We start from the raw sequence: 15,575 nt of genomic DNA, 5'->3' as shown, positions 1-15,575 counted from the left end.
TCATTCTTTTTTTTTTTAATTTTTATTGTTGAAAGAGTCATTCTTTTTTTAAATTTTTATTGTTGAAAGAGTCATTCTTTTTTTTTTTTAAAGATTTATTTATTTATTTGAGAGAGCGAGAATGAGAGAGAGAGAGAGTACATGGGGGGAGGGTTAGAGGGAGAAGCAGGCTCCTCGCTGAGCAGGGAGCCCGATGCAGGACTTGATCCCGGGACTCCAGGATCCTGACCTGAGCCAAAGGCAGTCACTTAACAAACTGAGCCACCCAGGTGCCCCGAAAGAGTCATTCTTAAAAGCCCCAGGAAATTTGTTCAGTAGAGCATGCCAGTATGCTCAAGGCCCCAGATCAGTCTGTGGCTGAGGTCTACTGTTTGCCGAGATTCTTCTCTTGCTAACTTTTTTTCTGTTTTTACTGAGAGGGACTGAAGAAGAAAGGGAAAGGAGACATGAGAGTGAGCTTCATTTATTCAACTAATACTTAATGAGTGCCAACAATGTGCCAAACACTTTAGGTTGTGGTGATACAGTAGTGAACAAAAAAGGTTCCTATTCTTGTGGGATTACATTCTGATTGAGGAGGCAGAAAATCAACAAATAAGTGAATAAATACATGATATAACAGGGGATGATAAGTGTTATAAAGACAGACTTGGGGAGCAACTGAGCAAGCAAGTTGTAAGATTGGGTGTGGATATTGGATGTGGTCATTGTGTGATGTGGAATTTCAGCAGTTCTAAGTGGGGGCCTATTCCAGGACATGGCCTTGGCAATGGATGGTTGAAGTAGAGTGGAGAAGAACAGTCATGATTCACTTGCTGTTGATAAATGTTTAAAACTAATGTAACATCTTTTGAAGATTTTATTTATTTATTTGACAGAGAGAGACACAGCGAGAGAGGGAACACAAGCAGGGAGAGTGGGAGAGAGAGAAGCAGGCTTCCCGCTGAGCAGAGAGCCCGATGTGGGGCTCGATCCCAGGACCGTGGGATCATGACCTGAGCCGAAGGCAGACGCTCAACGACTCAGCCACCCAGGCGCCCCTAATGTAACATCTTTTAAAGTCAAGTTTATTGAGGTATAATTTACATACAGTAAAATTTATCCTTTTTGGGTATATAGTTCTGAGTTTTGACAAATGTATTGTGTTAGTCCAGGTTATCCATAAAGCAGATGCCAATATGAGATAAACATGCAAGGACTTTTTGGGAGGGGCAACACTTATAGTAGAAATGAGGAGGGAGCCAGGAAAAGCCGGGTGAACTATCTGATCACAAGGCCAGCCTGATCCAGAATAAAACAAACAAACAAACAAAACACAAGAAAACAAAACCAAGAACAAAACCAAGGAGAAAAGGTTGAGAGTATCCTTGAATGCTAAGAAATCTAAAGAAAGATCAGCAAGGACTTTGCAAGGCTTTGAGCTAAAGCTGACCTTCTGAGGAGCTTTTACAATGGACAGGCCTTAATTTTCTTGCTGTGTCCAGTCATTGTCTGGGAATAGACCATTGAAATGTAGCATTGATTCATTTGAATCTTGTACTTCTTTTGTTAAATTTATTCCTAAGTATTTTAGTGTTTTTGATGCTCTTATAAATGAAATTGTTTTCTTAATTTTAAGATTGTTCATTTCTAGTGTGTGGAAATACCATTGATTTTTGTATATTGATATATTCGCAAACTTGCTGAATTCAGTTATTAATTCTAACAGTTTGTGTGTGTGTGTGTGTATTCTATAGGATTTTCTACGCAAGATCATGGATCTTGCGTAGATCCATCAATGATGGATTCCTGGACCCAGCAGGTAGGGCCCCAGGTCAATTATGCTTCCTGCAGTTGAAAATCTGCAAGGCATATTCAACTGGCCATCAGAGGTATAAAGCCATATAGCCTACCACAATCAAGACATAAATTATTTCCATCACCCCATAAAGTAACATAACTTTTGAGGACTTGTTTTCTCTTATTTTCTAACCACAAGTATTTTCATTATCTTCAAAGACCTTCTGCAATTTGCTTGGTAAAATTTTGAAACCAATTATCATAGTCAATCTCAACAGCTTAATATATGGTTTCCATTAGTAACTGAATTCATCATGCCCAAGAGAAAACTTTTCACTCCCAGTGGGCAGTTCAGGGATCAGAATCCATGGAGCACCTGGCTGGCTCAGTCATTAGAGCATGTGACTCTTGATCTCAGGGTCGTGTGTTTAAGCCCCACATTGGGCCTAGAACTTACTTAAAAATAAATAAATAAATAAATAAATAAATAAATAAATAAATAAAAAAAAAGAGAAGTGCAGGTGTGAGCCATTATCAGCCAACACCCCCAGCAACTGGTTGGACCAGCTTAGTAAAGAGGATCTGGACAGGAAAACATCTGTTATGCCCAATATTAAGTTCACTGGTCACAAAAGTCTGTCAATCCTATTGTCTTAACATCTCTTGTTATTCTGATTACCACTGGGTTAGTTCCTACACTCTTACATCATTTTTTGCCTGGAAAACCACAAGCCATCATCATCTCTCACCTAGATTATCCTAGTAGCATCCTAACCTGTCTCCCTGCTTTAGACCTTGTTCTACTACAATCCATTTTGCCCTACAGAGCAAGCAAAAGAGCCATGTAAATGTAAGGTGCCCTTTCATGATAAAAACACACGACAAATTAGGAATAGAAGGAACTCCACCTATCTGATAAAGGGCACCTACAAACACCCCGCAACTAACATCGTACTTGATAGTGAAAGACTGAATACTTTCCCCCTAAGATCAGGAACAAGATGAGGATATCTGTTCTCACCACTTTTATTCAACATTGTGCTTGAAGTTTAGCTAGGGAAATTAAGAAAGAAAAAAGAAATCCAGATTAGAAAGGATGAAATAAAAGGTTTTATTTGTAGTGATATGATCTTGCGTAGAAAATCCTATAGAATACACACACACACACACACAAACTGTTAGAATTAATAACTGAATTCAGCAAGTTTGCGAATATATCAATATACAAAAATCAATGGTATTTCCACACACTAGAAATGAACAATCTTAAAATTAAGAAAACAATTTCATTTATAAGAGCATCAAAAACACTAAAATACTTAGGAATAAATTTAACAAAAGAAGTACAAGAGTAGTAACTAAAAAACTATAAAAGCATGGCTGAAGGAAGTCAAAGGAGAGTTAAATAAATGAAAAAACATCCTGTGTTCATGGATCAAAAACTTAATATTGTTAAGATGACAACATTTTTTAAACTTATCTTATATTCTAAACTTATATGTAATCCGTATCAAAAACTCAGCTGGTTTTGGGGCGCCTAGGTGGCTCAGTCAGTTAAGTGTCTGCCTCGGGCTCAGATTATGATCCCAGGGTCCTGGGATCCAACCCCACATCGGGCTCCCTGCAGGGAGCCCCCTTCTCCCTCTCTCTCTGCCGCTCCCCCTGCTTGTGCTCTCTTACTCTCTCTCAAATAAGTAATAAATAAAAATCTTTAAAAAAAAATAAAACCTCAGCTGGTTTCTTTGCAGAAATTGACAAGCTGATCCTAAATTCATATGGAATTAAAGGGTCCCAGAATGGCCAAACCAATTTTTAAAAAGAAGTACAAAGTTGGAAGATTTACACTTTCTAATTTTAGAACTTAATACAAAGCTACAATAATCAAGACAGTGTGATTCTGGGATAAAGATAAACATATAGATAATTAATAGAATGGAGAGTCTAGAAATAAACCCTCATGTCTATTGTCAATTGATTTTCAACAGAGGTGCCAAGACAATTCAAACGGGAAAGAAGAGTCTTTTTAACAAGTGGTGCTGGAACAACGGAATATCTACATGCAAAAGAATAAAGGTGGACCCTCCCTCACACCATATGCAAAAACTGTCTCAAAATAGATCAAAGACATAAGCGCCCAACTATGGCAGCGTAGAAGGAAACATAGGCATCAATTTTTTGACTTTGGGTTAGGTAATGGCTTCTTAGGTACATACCAAAAGCACAAGTGACAAAAAGAAAAAATAAAGTGGACTTTGTAAAAAATAAAAACTTTCGTGTTCCAAAGGATGTCATTAAGAAAGTGAAAAGATATGTATGTTAACTAACTGGAATTTCAATAAAATTGCACACACACACACACAAAAAGAAAGTGAAAAGGCCACCAAAAAATGGGAGAATATTTTGGCAATTCATACATCTGATAGGGCACTTGTATCCAGAATATATAAGGAACCTTTACAACTCAAAAATAAAAAGACAACCCAATTCAAAAAATGGGCAAAGGTAAACAGTCACAAATCATGTCGATGGTATGTACCTTTAATATAAGGTGACAGAAATGGCATGTTACCTCTGTGATCCTCCTCAAAACCTACAATCCCTGTCTCATCATGAAAAACACATCAGAGAAATTCTGATTGAGGAGGATCCTACAAAAAACCTGACTAGTACTCCTCAAAACTATTAAGGTCATCAAATACAAGGAAAGTCTGAGCAGTTGTCATAGCCTAAGGACACATGACAACTAAACATAATATAGTATTCTGGATGATATCCTGGAACAGAAAAAGGACATTAGGTAAAAACTAAGAAAATCTGAAAAACTATGGAATTTAGTTAATAATATTTATCAATATTGATTCATTAATTGTAACAAATGTACCATACTAATGTAAGATGCTAACAGTAGGGGAAATTGGGTGCTAAGTAGATAGGAACTCTGTTCTATCTTCTCAATTTTTGTGTAACTCTAACTAGATCTGTTCTAAAACTAAAAAATAAAGTCTATTTTCTTTAATGAGCAAAGGAGTTTTTTGGTTTTGTTTTTGTTTTTTAGAGAGAGAGGGGGGCAAAGAGAGAGGGAGAGAGAGAATCCTAAGCAGGCCTCACATTCAGTACAGAGCCAAACACAGGACTTGATCTCAAAACCCTGAGATCATGACCTGAGCTGAAATCAAGAGTCAGATGCTTAACCGACTGAGCCACCCAGGTGTCCCGCAAAGGATTTTATTTTACATTCCCCAAAATATATACAAATGGCCAATAAGCACATGAAAAATGCTCAACATCATTAGTCATTAGGGGAATGCAAATCAAAACTACAATAAATTCAAAATTACACCCACTAGGATGGCTAAAATAAAAGACAATAGGAAGTGTTGATAAGGACATAAAGAAATGGGCGCCTGGGTGGTTCAGTGGTTAAGCGACTGCCTTCGTCTCAGGTCATGATCCTGGAGTCCCAGGATTGAATCCCACATCGGGCTCCCTGCTCAGCAGGGAGTCTGCTTCTCCCTCTGACCCTATCCCCTCTCATGTGCTCTCTCTCTCTCTCTCATTCTCTCTCTCAAATAAATAAATAAAATCTTTAAAAAAAAAGACATAAAGAAATTGAAACCTTTCGTTGCTGGAGGGATTGTAAAATAGTGCAACTACTGTGGAAAACAGTTTTGTGGTTCCTCGAAAAGTTAAACATAGAGTTACCATGTGACCTTACCATTTCATTCCCAGGTATATACCCAAGAGAAATGGAAACATAAAAAAACTTGTACAGGAATGGTCATAGCAGTACTGTTCAAGCAGCCATCAAGTGGAAACAACCCAAATGGCCATCAACCGATGAATGCATAAACAAAATGTGGTATATCTATACAATGGAATATGATTTGGCAATAAAAGGGAATGAAGTACTGATATATGTCACAACATGGATGAACCTTGAAAACGTTATGTTAAGTGAAGGAAGTCAGTTACAAAAGGCCACATATTGTATGATTCCATTTATATGAAATGTTCAGAATAGGCATATCCATAAAGATAGAAATTAGATTTGTGATTATCAGGAGCTAAAGTAAGGGAGTAGGAAAAGAGTGACTGACTGCTCATGGGTACAGGGTCTCTTCTCAGGATAATGAAAATGTTTTAAAATTAGGTAATGTTGATTGTTGTACAACTATGTAAATATACTAAAAATCATTGAATTATGTACTATCAAAGGATAAATTTTATGGTATATAAATTATACCTTTTTAAAAAAAGATTTTATTTATTTATTTGACAAAGAGAGAGAGAGAGAACACAAGCTGGGGGAATGGGAGAGGGAGAAGCAGGCTTCCCACGGAGCAGGGAGCCTGACACAGGGCTCGATCCCAGGACCCTGGGATCATGACCTGAGCCGAAAGCAGACGCTTAACTGACTGAGCCACCCAGGTGCCCCTATAAATTATATCTTGATAAAGCTCTTATATTTTTTTAAAAGTTAGATTGTATTATTCCTGCACTCAGAACTCTTTAGCGGCTTTCCATTTTACTTAGAGTAAAAGTCAAAGTCTTCAACTGGCCAAAAGATCCTGCAAGATCTGCCTCCCCATTTGGCCTCATGTACAGCTCTTCCCTGCATTCACTCTGCTTTAGCCTCTCTGGCTTCCTTACTGTTCTTCCACACTACAGGCACACTCCTGTTTGGGGACTTGCGTTTGTCTGGATCATTCTTCCTCAATATATCTTCGTGGCTCATCCTTTCAGGTTGTTTTTCAGATTTTACCTTCTCAGTGAAACCACCCTGATTTCCCTACTTAAAATTACAGTATAACTCCTCTCCCAGAACTCTCTTTCCCAGTCCTCATCTATATTTTTCTCCATAGCATTTATTTCCATTTGACATACTACAAATATTATGTATTTATACGTTTATTGACTGTCTTTCCACATGCAAGCATAAACTCTTTGAAAGTAGGTATTTTCCCCTATTTTTTAAAAAAGACTTATTTATTTATTTGAGAGAGAGAGCAAAAGAAAGAGAGAGAGAGAGAGCATGTGCAAGCAGGGGGAGAGGCAGAAAAGGAGGGGGATAGAAAATCCCAAGCAGACTCCCCACTGAGGCGGGAGCCCGATGCGGGTCTTGATCTCATGACCCTCAGATCATGACTGGAGGGAAACCAAGATTCGGATGCTTAACCAACTGAGCCATCCAGGTGCCCCTATTTCTATTTTGTATTCCTGTATTTTCAGTACCTAGAACAATGGTTAGTGCATGGGAGATGTTCAATATTTACTAAATGAATGAATGAATGAATAAATGAATGTATAGCATTTTACTCTTTTTTTTTTTAAGATTTTATTTATTTATGTGACAGAGAGAGACACAGCGAGAGAGGGAACACAAGCATGGGGAATGGGAGAGGGAGAAGCCGACTTCCTGCGGAGCTGGGAGCCCAATGTGGGGCTCGATCCCAGGACCCTCAGATCATGACCTGAGCCGAAGGCAGATGCTTAACGACTGAGCCACCCAGGCGCCCCAGCATTTTACTCTTTCTGCCTCAAGTTTATCCCTGCTCCAGTCCATCTCCACCTGCAAATCAGAGTGCTCTTCCTACACGTGGGATTATATCACACCCTTGCTTATATTCCTTTGGTAGTTTCCTATCATGTTCAAGAAGAAATATAATGAAATATTTAAAGTACAAGCCTGAGTCAGAGTGCCTAGGTTCAAGGCAATTTGCCTTTGGGCAAGTTACTTAACCTTATTGGTAAAATAGGAATAGTTAGAGTGCCTTTCTCTTAGAGTTGTGGTAGTGATTAGAAATCCTATACATGTAATGTTGCCTAGATAATTGCCCAAATCCATTATTTCATTAGAGGTTGCAAAATGTTGACTTAAGGGTGCCTGGGTGGCTCAGTCGTTAAGCGTCTGCCTTCGGCTCAGGTCATGATCCCGGGGTCCTGGGATCGAGCCCCACATCGGGCTCCCTGCTCTGCGGGAAGCCTGCTTCTCCCTCTCCCACTCCCCCCTGCTTGTGTTCCTGCTCTCGCTATGTCTCTCTCTGTCAAATAAATAAATAAAATCTTTTTAAAAAAAAAGTTGCCTTAAAATTGTCACTTCTTTATCATTCACTTACTAGCAATGATACTTCTATAAAGAACTTTCCCACACCATACTCTTAGAGTCTATATAGTAAAGACAGGATAGAAGCTGGATGCTTACTGTTATTTATCAGTTTTTCAGATTAATGATTCAGTGCCCTAGCAACTTCTAAAGGTGGCCAAAAAATACATTTTAGTGTCATTATGAAATAATAGATTTTACATATTTGATTTGGTTCAATTCATTGAAGTCATTATTTTATTTGATACTCAAATTATCCCATCTTTGGTAAGTAGGAATCCCTGTCTAGTTGGCTCCTGTATCATTTTGACACACCACCAGTAGTCTTTGATAACTTCCTTGCTTTCAGGCACAAGATATTTTAGGCTCATCTTAACATTTCTTGTCCCAGGCCTGGAATCAGCCATTTATCCAAAGAGCTCTAGATTCTTTTTAATGGGAAATGGTATTTAGAGACTATAGTTTGGACACCAGAGGGAGCTAATTGCTACTGGGTTAGAGCATACATCATTTTAAAAGTATTCTGAGTTGTTAGCACAGTTTAGATAATACCATTGTTTTCCTTAGAAGGTTGTGTTAAAGACTAGAGAATGGAGACTTTCCAATTTAGCAAACTACTTCACAATGAAGCAGAGTAAATTTATTAATCAGAAGGTTCCCTATGATTTGTTTTTCTTTTCTCTTCTTTTTTTTTTTTTCATTTCTCCTGAGAAATAATAGTTTGAGCTGGAAATGAGGAGTAGGGAAGAAAAATGGTTGATAAAAGAGCCTGCTTTAAGGTTTGAGCAGAACATTTGCTGAAGAATTACCAGAGGCAGAGACAAAACAGCATTTCTCATACTAACCAAAGAAATACATAACTCTGGAACGTAGAGAAGACAGAAAATGCAGTGGTTCCTTCAAGAGAGGGTCATGGAAAGAAAGTATATGAATCTTTTTGGTGCATAGCCCAGAAGTGCTCAATAACTCCACAGTCATTATATATATACTAAATTGTTAGGCAAAGCAACAGTGTCAAAGAACAAGTAAAGTAGCTTATTTACACACCAGAAGAGAACTAACTCAAAGTTCACACTCCACCACTGTCCTTACTTCCCTCAAAACTGAATCTTGAGTATTGGTTGAGGGCCACTTTGCATCTAAAACATGTGTTGCTTTGACCTCTATTTAATACCCACGATTTTATTTTGGTTAACAAAAGAGAGTTGTTGGGGCGCCTGGGTGGCTCAGCCGTTAAGCATCTGCCTTCAGCTCAGGTCATGATCCCAGGGTCCTGGGATCGAGCCCCACATCGGGATCCCTGCTCCGCGGGGAAGCCTGCTTCTCCCTCTCCCACTCCCCCTGCTTGTGTTCCCTCTCTCGCTGTGTCTCTCTCTGTCAAATAAATAAATAAAATCTTTAAAAAAAATAAATAAAATCTTTAAAAAAAAAAAGAAAAAAGAAAAGAGAGATGAATGCTGGCTGGACCTCTTGTGATCTGGATTATACTTCCTCTAGGAGCCAGTTTCAGGGCTTCCAGGAGTTGGGGTTAGCCAGAGAATCACCCTCAAACAGGATTTTTTTTCAACTAGGTCTTTTTTTCACAAAGTACTTTTCAGACAATTGCCTGTTTCAAAGGCTGTAGTTCTTACACCTGGGTGCCCATTAGAATCACCTGAAGAGCTTTTAAAAAATAATACCATGCTGGAGTGCCTGGGTGGCTAAGTCGGTTGAACACCTGACTCTTGGTTTTGGGTCAGGTCATGATCTCGTGGTCATGGGCTCAAGCCTCCATATGGCAGCTCACAACATGGCAGCTTATTTCTTCCAATCTAGCAATTAGAGATAGTCTCCTAGCAAGACAGTTACAGTCTTATGTAATATAATCACAAAGAGATAACCACATATAAATATAGTCACTTTTGCCATATTCTATTGGTTAGAAGCAAGTTACTGGTCCCAATCACATTCAAAGGGAAGGTACCACATAAGGCAATGAACACCAGGGATCATGGGGACCACCCTAGAGTCTGTCCACCGCACAAACTAAATACCTAAATACATGAATGAAGGAGGAAAAAGGGAAAGCTTTTGTTTGTGGTAACAGACCAACTAATAAATGTAGAAGAGTGATAGTCAGGTAGTCACTATTTTCAACCATCACAGCAATAAATGATATAAATAAAAATAGTCAGTGGATGCTAAAACCATTGAATAAAAAGATGTCAGAGAACAGGATATTTACATAATTTCCAAGTATCTCCTCAAACTTTCACTTCCAACCATAATTTACCCTCCAGCATAAAACATGTAATAATTTGGACAAAATATTTACAACAATATTTTTCTTTTTTTTTTTTGGCTTTTTTAAAAGATTTTATTTATTTATTTGAGAGAGAGAGAATGAGAGAGAGCACGAGAGGGAAGAGGGGCAGAGGGAGAAGCAGATTCCCTGCTGAGCAGGGAGTCCGATGTGGGACTCGATCCCGGGACTCCAGGATCATGACCTGAGCCGAAGGCAGTCGCTTAACCAACTGAGCCACCCAGGCGCCCCTTTACTGGGTACTTTATACTGTATTACAACATGATGCCCATAATGTTAGGTTGTTTCATTAATAGTGATGCTAGATTTGATCACTTGGTCAAGTCAGTGACCCCTAGATCTCTAAATTGTAAAGATAGGTTTTTCTTTTTGCAATTAACAACAAAATAATCTGTGGGTGATGCTTTGACATGGTGCAAATATCTTGTCCCCCCAAAGACTTTAACTCATAATTTCAGCATCCCCCGGTTTTTTCTTGCCTTAAGCAAGTATTTTATGAGGAGTAGAGAAATGGCAATTTCTTAATTCAATTATTCCGTTTACATTTACTAGCTGACATTTTCCCATAAAGAAAAACTTTTCCTTATCTACTGTTCCTCCTTAAAAGGTAAGGTAAGTGCTTACATTTCTTGGGGCACCTGGGTGGCTCAGTCCTTAAGCATCTGCCTTCGGCTCAGGCTCCCCCTGCTTGTGTTCCCTCTCTCACTGTGTCTCTCTCTGTTAAATAAATTTAAAAAATCTTTAAAAAAAGTGCTTACATTTCTTTTAGTAGCCAATTTTCAGAATAGTGTGTATAAAAGTTTATTTTCAATTATTTCCCTTTCTTTTTCTGTTGCTCTCTGAGCATCATTATGAACTTTCTAATTACTATGTTTTCAATATTTTATTTTATTTATTTATTTTTTAAAGATTTTATTTATTTATTCATAAGAGGCAGAGAGAGAGAGGCAGAGGGAGAAGCAGGCTCTCCGCTGAGCAGGGAGCCCGATGTGGGACTTGATCCCAGGATCCTGGGATCATGACCTGAGCGGAAGGCAGATGCCCAACTGTCTGAGCCACCCAGACACCCAGTATTCAATATTTTAAAGTCACAACCATTATTCTTTTTGATTCTAAAGTTATCCCAAATTTGGCCAATGAGAATCCCTTCAACCCGCCTCCTTGTGCTCATGATATGTTTCCATTAGTCTTTGAGAGATTCCTTGTTTTCTGGCACAATAAGATAACCCAGGTTTACCTTACACTTTCCCTGCCCCAAACCTCTCATAAGCTATTTCTTTAAGAAATTGTGGCTCATTTTAGTGAAAGATAATAATTAGAGATCACAATGTCAGTGCTGGTATACTGATTACTATTGGAGTTTGTCTTCATTTGGATTCCCCTGAAAGCAGACCCTGAGACAAGGATTTGAGTGCAAGTATTTTCTTTGGAAGATGATCCCAATAAGTATAAATCAGGAAGTGGGGAAATGAATCAGGAAAGGTAAAAAAAAAAACAACAACACAATAATGTTTGTATTAATGAACACATTACCGTTGTGAGCAAATGGGGCTGGATCCTGCGGAGAATCTTCTGAAGAACAGCCTAAAATTTGCCCCAGAACTATCCCACCCAGGGACAGAAATGCTGGGATATTTATCCACTAGTCTCTATCCCTCACTGTTTGAGGGGTTATTTAGATTGTTAAATCCCAGCACCTCCATCAGAGGTTTGAATTCATAAGCATGACTGGAACTATTTACTGTAGCTTCAAGTGAACTCAGAGCAGGCAGAAGGGAATATAGTATAGGCCATCCATACAATCTACTACTGTTTATAGCTTCTAGGTGCTTTCAAAAGACAGAGCTGAATCCATATTAATTTCATTTTTTTAAAAAAGATTTTATTTATTTATTTGACAGAGAGAGACACAGTGAGAGAGGGAACACAAGCAGGGGGAGTGGGAGAGGGAGAAGCAGGCCTCCCGCTGAGCAAGGAGCCCAATGCGGGCCTCAATCCCAGGACGCTGGGATCATGACCTGAGCTGAAGGCAGACGCTTAACAACTGAGCCACCCAGGCGCCCCTCCATATTAATTTCAAATACAAAATGAACATTATAGAATTTTTTTCTTTATTTTTAAATTTTATATTGTATCCCCCTTCTCTTTTACTGAGAATATTGATTTTTTTTAAGAGTTTATTTATTTATTTGAGAGAGAGTGAGAGAGAGAGAGCATGAGATGGGGGAGGGTCAGAGGGAGAAGCAGACCTGAGCCGAAGGCAGACGCTTAACAGACTAAGCCACCCAGGCGCCCATTGTTTTTTGTTTTTTTTTAAGATTTTATTTATTTATTTGACAGAGAGAGAGCGAGAGCAGGAACACAAGCAGGGCAGTGGGAGAGGGAGAAGCAGGCTTCCTGCCGAGCAGGGAGCCCGATGTGGGACTCGATCCCAGGACCCTGGGATCATGACCTGAGCAGAAGGCAGACATTTAACGACTGAGCCACGCAGGTGCCCCGCCCATTGGTTTTTAATACTAATAACACTTACTTATTTGTTTTATCCTACAATACACATCTTTTTTTACATTTATTTTTAAATTTAAATTTAATTAATTAACATATAATGTATTATTAGTTTTAGATATAAAGTTAAGTGATTCATCAGGCTTATATAATACCCAGTGCTCATTACATCGCGTGCCCTCCTTAATGTCTGTCACCCCCACCTCCCTCCCCTCCTGCAACCCTTAGTTTGTTTCCTATGCTTAAGAGTCTCATGTTTTGTCTCCCTCCGATTTCATCTTGTTTTATTTTTCCCTCCCTTCCCCTATGATCCTGTTCTGTTTCTTAAATTCAACATATGAGTGAGATCATATGATAATTGTCTTTCTCTAACTGACTTATTTCACTTAGCATAACACCCTCTAGTTCCATTAATAGCATTGCAAATGGCAAGATTTCATATTTTTTTGATGGCTGAGTAGTATTCCATTGTATATATGTACCACATCTTCTTTATCCATTCATCTGTCCATGGACACTCTGAGCTCTTTCCGTAGTTTGCTATATAATACACATCATTAAATTAAAAATGCATTACCGGGGTGCCTGGGTGGCTCAGTTGTTGAGTGTCTGCCTCTCGCTCAGGTCATGATCCCAGGATCCTGGGATTGGCCCTGTGTCGGGCTCCCTGCTCGGCGGGAGGCCTGCTTCTCCCTCTCCCACTCCCCCTGCTTGTGTTCTGTCTCTCGCTGTGCCTCTCTCTGTCAAATAAATAAAATCTTAAAAAAAAAAGATTTTATTTATTTATTTGACAGAGAGAGACAGAGCCAGAGAGGGAACACAAGCAGGGGGAGTGGGAGAGGGAGAAGCAAGCTTTCCGTGGAGCAAGGAGCCCGATATGGGACTCTATCCCAGGACCCTGGGATCATGACCTGAGCCGAAAGCAGATGCGTAACAACTGAGCCACCCAGGTGCCCAATAAATAAAATCTTTAAAAAAAAAAATGCATTACCAATATTACTACTATCAACAATAACATTATTGGGGCACCTGGGTGGCTTAGTTGGTTGAACATCCAGTTCTGGATTTTGGCTCAGGTCATGGTCTTGGTGTTGTGAGATAAAGCCCCGCCTCAGTCGGGCTCTGTGCCCAGTGCAGAGCCCGCTTGGGATTCTCTCTCTCCCTCTCCATTTCCCCTCCTATGCCTCCCTCTCTAAACAACAACAACACAATAAAATTATTGAATAACATTGAAGGGCGCCTGGGTGGCTCAGTCGTTAAGCGTCTGCCTTCGGCTCAGGTCATGATCCCAGGGTCCTGGGATCGAGTCCCACATCGGGCTCCCTGCTCCACGGGAAGCCTGCTTCTCCCTCTCCCACTCCCCCTGCTTGTGTTCCTGCTCTCGCTATCTCTCTCTGTCAAATAAATAAAATCTTTAAAAAAAAAAAAAAGAATAACATTGAAGATTTCTTTGAAATTTTTTCATCCTTAAGATATACCTTCTGACTGTGTCCAGAATGTATAAAGAACTCTTACAACTCAATAACAAAGAGACAAATAATCCAATTTAAAAATGTGCAAAGGGTTAAAAAAATGGGCAAAGGATATTTATGAATAGACATTTCCCCGTAGATTGCATACAAATGATCAATAGCACATAAAAAGTCATTGAGGAAATGAAAATCCGAAGCCCAATGGTGGGACACCTGGCTGGCTCAGTTGGTAGAATGTGTGACTCTTGATCTTAGGGTTGGGATTTCAAGCCCCACGTTTGGTGCAGAGATTACGTAAATAAATAAACTTTAAAAAACAAAAACAAGAGCACCTGTGTGGCTCAGTTGGTTAAGCGTTGGCCTTTGGCTCAGGTCATGATCTCAGGGTCCTGGGATCAAGCCCCGCATTGGGCTCCCTGCTCAGTGGGGAGTCTGGTTCTCCCTCTGCCCCTCCCCCCGGTCCTGCTCTCCTTCTCTCTTGAAAAAATAAATAAATAACATCTTTAAAACAAACAAACAAAAAAAGCCCAATGAGATATCTCTTCGCATTCACAGGGCGACTGAAACAAAAAGACAGACAATAGCAAGTGTTGATGAAGATGTAGAAAAATCGGGACCTTCGTTCATTGACGGTGGGATTGTAAAGTGGTACAGCCCCTGTTTGGCAGTTCATCAAAACATTAAAAACAGGGGTGCCTGGGGGTGCCTGGCTGGCTCAGTTGGTAGAGCACATGACTCTGGATCTTAGGGTTATGAGTTCAAGCCCCATGTTGGGCCTAGAGTTTACTTAAAAAAAGTAAAGGGTAAATTTCCAAAAAATGTTAAAAACAGTTACCATATGATCAAACAATTCTACTCCAACAGAAATGAAAATAGGTGTCTGCACAAAATTTGTATACGATGATTCACAGCAGCATTATTCATAATAGCCACAAAGAGAAAACCACACAAATGTCCACCAACTAATGCATGAATAAACAAAATGTGGTATCTCTATAAGATAGAATATTATTTGACTAGAGAATGAAGTACTGATATATGCCACAACATAGATGACCCTTGAAAAAATTATGCTCGGTGAAAGAAACTAATCACAAAAGACCCCATATTATATGAAATGTCCAGAATAGGCAAATCTATCATAAATACATCTCATCAGTCAAGTCCAGGCTCAACTCCTCCTCCATCCTCTTTGCTTCTCCTCCATTCTTCTCCCTCACTTCAACACATCTCAACTAAGCCTTAGCCATAGGAAGCTTGCTCTTATGTTGCCTTGAAACCTAAGGTTTTCTCAGAAGCCAAGAGACAACGTTTTAGTCTGTTATGTTATTTTTTCCCAAGAGGTGGTAAGTGAGGCAATAAGCTCAACTAAAGGTATAAGGAAATGTAGAGAAATAGTCTCAATTAATTTATT

General features: G+C 39.3%; 1 non-coding gene across 1 annotated transcript; it reads left to right on the top strand.

Annotated features, from left to right (window-relative positions):
* Window positions 1-14,865: 14,865 nt before the first annotated feature.
* TRNAQ-CUG (transfer RNA glutamine (anticodon CUG)) lies at window positions 14,866-14,938 on the top strand. The gene has a single exon. It is a non-coding gene; the product is annotated as a tRNA-Gln (tRNA).
* The last annotated feature ends 637 nt before the right edge of the window (window positions 14,939-15,575 follow it).

This window comes from Callorhinus ursinus, unplaced genomic scaffold, assembly GCF_003265705.2.
Source record: "Callorhinus ursinus isolate GAN/ISIS: 27379988/994484 unplaced genomic scaffold, GSC_fseal_2.0 scaffold18, whole genome shotgun sequence".
Taxonomy (NCBI): domain Eukaryota; kingdom Metazoa; phylum Chordata; class Mammalia; order Carnivora; family Otariidae; genus Callorhinus; species Callorhinus ursinus.
The sequence above is the reverse complement of the archived record's forward strand: the minus strand, read 5'-3'. Positions and strand labels throughout refer to the sequence as shown.